The sequence below is a fragment of the Solanum tuberosum genome, unplaced genomic scaffold (genome assembly GCF_000226075.1).
Source record: "Solanum tuberosum cultivar DM 1-3 516 R44 unplaced genomic scaffold, SolTub_3.0 scf00217, whole genome shotgun sequence".
In the NCBI taxonomy this organism is placed as follows: domain Eukaryota; kingdom Viridiplantae; phylum Streptophyta; class Magnoliopsida; order Solanales; family Solanaceae; genus Solanum; species Solanum tuberosum.
Window position 1 is genome coordinate 958,871 of NW_006239142.1, and position 5,118 is coordinate 963,988.

General features: G+C 32.6%; 1 long non-coding RNA gene across 2 annotated transcripts; it reads right to left on the reverse strand.

Moving 5' to 3' along the window:
* Window positions 1–244: 244 nt before the first annotated feature.
* LOC107062305 (uncharacterized) lies at window positions 245–4,194 on the reverse strand. Of its 2 annotated transcripts, none has more exons than XR_001474551.1 (3): window positions 4,122–4,194; window positions 1,834–1,904; window positions 245–665 (listed from the first exon to the last, which is right to left on the reverse strand). It is a non-coding gene; the product is annotated as an uncharacterized lncRNA (long non-coding RNA). The 2 variants fall into 2 exon arrangements; XR_001474550.1 differs by lacking the exon at window positions 245–665 and adding an exon at window positions 897–1,702.
* Between the last annotated feature and the right edge of the window lie 924 nt (window positions 4,195–5,118).

Here is a 5,118-nt window from a genome sequence, read left to right on the forward strand (position 1 = left end):
AGATTGTTTCTTCGTTTAGCCTACCTCATTCTTCCTTGTCACATAATATATCTAGAATAGGAAATTATCAGCAATTCCCCGATATGAAATCTCGCGAAGTACAAACAAACACGTGAAGTGCTATACATTTATTTTTCAAGAATGAGAGAATTTATAAAATATAAGAAATGGAGAAATTGAATGTCAGCTTAAAAGCATGAAAAAAATGAATGAGTAACTTACCGGTGAGGTAGTAATATAATAATGTACGCAACTATAGTTCTTCAATCGGTACTCTTTGTCTCTCTACTATAACACCAAAGCACTAATATAATACCAAGAATACTTTTAAATGTTCCACTTCCATGATGTCCAGGCAAAATCTTCAAATTTGATTGGAATAAAAAATATGATACTTGGTTTAGTAATTACCTTATGAAGATCTAATCGCTCACCTTTTGATACCTCGGATGGCCCAGTGGTTAGGGCTTGGGATTTCCATGTTGTAGTCTCAAGTTCGAAACCCCTTTCCAGCGAAAGCAAGGGGTTTGCCTTCTGGGTCGAGCTCATCGCACCAGGCTTGCCTAGTATGAGTTACCTCTCCTGTGTGGTTTGCGAGACATTGCTTAGGAGCGAGAGTTTTATCCTGCATGTGCACACCCAAGGGGTAGCGACTGCGAATTTTCCTTGTCATAAAAAAATAAAAAAAGTATCCTATCATGTCATGCAATGATCAGATGATTTGCAATTTGTCAAAGCGTCGAATCACATGAACTATATATAGCTTGCACCTTATTTTTTATGAAGTCAACCACCGTAAAATTCAAGAATTTAATCATGAAAATGTTAATAACTATAGATCCAAGTATGATAAAGACTAATGTTTAGGGGAAGGCAAAAGAAAATAAGGAAAAATATTAAAGGGATGCCGACACTTACTTGTTGCTTCCAATAAAACCAATCATATGACAAAAAGAAATTGGAAGTTTAGAAGTTTTAGCAAATAAAGTCATTGTTGACAAATGAATAACTTCAATATAGCTACACCTGAAATCCTCAAATCCTTCCAAACCAGCAACATTGTTTATCAAAGTATATAAAGGAATTTCTGTTCAACTATTTTATTAGCATAGGACTAATCGACCTCAAAGTTTTACAATGCTCGTCCTACATATCCAACTACTAGACACCTAATTGGTCTGATCACTCTCTCATTATTGAATAGGCGGGGATAGGATAGGAATGCAACTCAGAGGAGAAGCAATAACTCAAGTAATATCATTCTTAGGAGAAATCTAAATGCCTGCAGAGTTGGAACATATGAGAGAATGTTTCAAAATGTTACTCCATTGTCCGTGTTGGAGCCACCTTGCACTCAGTAGTGGAACCACATATATCTGAGGTGTATGTTGATCGACACCCCTTTGTCAAAAAATTACATTGTGTGTCTAGGTAAAAGTATTTGTTTTGTGTGTATATATATATATTACATATTGACACTCCTTGGTTTGTCGAAAAATTACATTGTGTGTCTAGTGTGTTCATTTTTCTTGCTTCTGGCAAATGGTGCTAATAAAACTTACCAGATGTGGCAAAGGAAGGCGGTTAGTACTTATCAAGATGTTACTTCATGATCAAGTAACAGATTTTCCGGCTTTATGTCCCTATGAATAACATGCTTCTCATGACAGTACGTCAGTGCTTATGTGAGACTTGCAATATACTACACCACAATCAACCAAAGTATCAAAAGTCAAAGAAAACACCTACAGGAAAAAAGTTAACACTAACAATAATGCTTTCTACATAAATGCCATTATATGTGCAACTATTATATATATAAATGATACGTACCAAACTTCAGCTAGTAATTTTAGTTTCTTCATCTTAGAATCCTTCCATTTATGCCTTGTGCCATCAGTTTCCTGTAATTGCAGATAACACGTAAATGCACCAGATTGATTACAATTGAATATTACTATTGGGATCTTGATTTATTTTCTGAAGTCACGTGTGTACATTCTAACATGGTTTCTGATTTTCTGCAATCTCACAAAGTTTCTATTTTTTTGCATTCTCAATATATTACGTGTCTAGTGACAAAAGTTATTTACTTGAGTTTTCAACTAAGCTCTTGCGATGAGTACTAAATTATTTACTGGAGTTGTCCAACTAAGCTCTTGTGCTTTGCATGACATTTTTTTTCTTTCACTAGCTTTTAAGATTGTTGCTTTCATTAAGAATCAGAAATATATATGTATTATTATTTAGAACGGTACTTTTCCGATGCTATTGACAGAGATACAGCTTCTCCAAACAATGGGCTAATGCATTCACATTAAATATGCATGTAGCCACAAAGAAACCAAAGCAACAAATTGTCAGAAGAAGAGTAGGAAAAACATAAAAATATGGACGAAAATAATAATTAAGTTTTGAGGTGACCAACTTAAAAATAGCAACAAACAAATCTCTTAAGCATATATGAGAAGAAGCACAAGTGAGCAAAATAAAATATGTCCATTCATGGCTAGATGACACAAAAGGTCAAGAAGGATTAATAAGTAGATACTCAGAGAAATTTCGAGCAAAAAGTTTAGGTATCAGTTGTTGGTTAAACCATTAGGAAAATTGGACAAAATGAGTCCCAAATCAATAATCCAAAAGTCAAATAACACTAAACAATATGTTCAACTAAAAACGCGAAAGCGGTAAACCAACGATACTTGTTTCGGTTGGATTTATTGGTTTTACCCGAAATATGCACAGCGCCTATTGCATCCATATTATCAATTGATCATACCAAAGAGATCACCAACCAAGAATATGTAATTCATTATTCATTCAGCTTCCAGAAATTCACAATAATAATCAAATAGTTTGCAAAAAAAATTAAACTAATTGACTAATGCAAAATATGATCAAAGTTTTCAATGAACAGTTCCTCACTTATATGTTTCTATGCAGATGTTGAAACTTACAGGTTATATTACAAATACTTCATTATTGATGGACTGTAAATGCACACAATCAAAGTTCTCAGCCGAGACTTAGAATGGGCTCAATCAAGAACTCTGTGTGCCAAATTTCTTTCTTATTGTATCAGAATAGAGAACAAAGCATAATTGAATTCTCTCTCTATTAAGATGATTATGCATTAGTCAAACAATACTGAAATCGGGAATGGAAAAAATTGACGGGATATGGAATCAAAAGTTCAACTTTTTCATTATGATGTTCGCATAATATTGTCACAATAGGACAAGAAGAAGAAGAAGAAGAAGAAATGCAGTCATGAAATTGCGAATTTTTAAGAGAACTAAAATACCCAGAAGATTCTAGGAAAATGAGAGAATCATACCTGAAATCGGAGACAGAGAAGATGAAAAGAGCTTGGAGGGGGAGATTGAGAAAAAAAGGTACTCTGGAATAGCAGGTTGTATTTAACGAATACTGAAGTTCAAAAGAATTGCCAACATCACCAGAATAGACCCGATGATAGTTGAGTAAAATTTGTACACTGCTATGGAGGAAGTGCATAGATAAGATAGTTGATGACTTGTCTAGATGGTTCTATAAGGCTAAAGCAAAATGATGTACTCTAATTTATTTATCAACCAAATCCAAACAAACAACAAAACTATTCTCATAATTAGAATACAATTAGGACAAAATGTAAACTCCATCACACCCTTGCTAACTAACTTCTTATATTCTGCTGGTTCTACAGTAACACTAAGAAGTAACAACACTATAATAGGATGGCGATCTTTCTTTAAGCTCGTGCTCCATCAACAAATTCCACCAAATAACAACAAATTAGCAAAATGATGTACTCTAATTTTGATTTTTCATGGTAAAAAAACTTTATCTCTATTCAAGTAAAGGATGTACTCTAATTTTGATTTTTCATGAACATAAAAATAAACTTTATCTTCATTTTAGGTTTTCACTTTTTAAAATCTCAAATCAAGAAACAATGATAATTGAACAAAGAAAGCAAGAAGAAGCGGCTACATATGGATGTTTCTATATTTTTCATTTTATTACTAAATCTTGAATTGGGCAAACCTGAATTTTGAATAAAGAATAAAGTTCTTGAGATGAACTGAAGGAAAAAATGAATGAAGAATTGGGCTAACCTGAAGTGCAATCCGCTGTGAAGACTTGAGGTTGATAGTAAGAAAAGAGAGAAAGGAGATATGGATGTTTCTAGGAGACAATTAAATGAAAAATGTCAATTAAGTTTGGGTTTTGTTTTTTGTGACACTTTGATCAATAAAGGGTCAAATCTACTTTAAAATATAATTAAGTAAATCTGGGACCAAATTAACATTTTCAAAACTTTCTAATCTTTCATAAAATACAAAAAACACTTCATTTTTCAACTTTTATAATTCTATCCAATCCATTTTAAAAAGAAAAAAAAAATTTCTCTTCTTCTTCTCCCAACGTTCTTTCTTCTCTTCTTCTTCTTCCTTAGAAAATTCAAAAATCTGACAATCAAAACAAATATTCTCCCCCATTATCTTATCTTCCTCCTCATCTTCGGCTGTGATTCTCTCTTCTTTCTGAACTGAAGATTGTGTTCAACTTAAAATGGGTAAGTCATTTTTTTAAAAGATTTTACAATTTTCGAACAATACTAAGTTTTTTCTTGGGTTGATGAACAATAAATTGTTCTATAGATGTGAAAATTGAATAATAGTGTAATGGTACCTATTATTTATTGTTTTTGAAAGAAAATCAACAAACCCAAAAAAGACCCTAATTTTGAGGAAATGTATATGTATTGTTAACATTCAGTGAAAATTACATTTTTCGTTTGCTTTTGTTTGTTTTTTTGTTGACCATTTTGTTTCATATGATTTTAGTAAATATAGTCTTGTTCAGTTGTCCAACATATATTTCATTTGTTGAAAGATGGGTCGTATGTTGCTACATTTCAGTGATATGTTGGTATATATTCCAACAGAGTTGTCATATGTTGGAACATATCACCTATGTGTTAGGGAAACAAAATGGTCATATGTAGTGACAGAAGATTCATTTGTGGCACATGAAGATTCATGTGTGGCCACAGAAGATTCATTTGTGGCAACAGAAGGTACATCTGTGGCAACATAATATTCATCTATG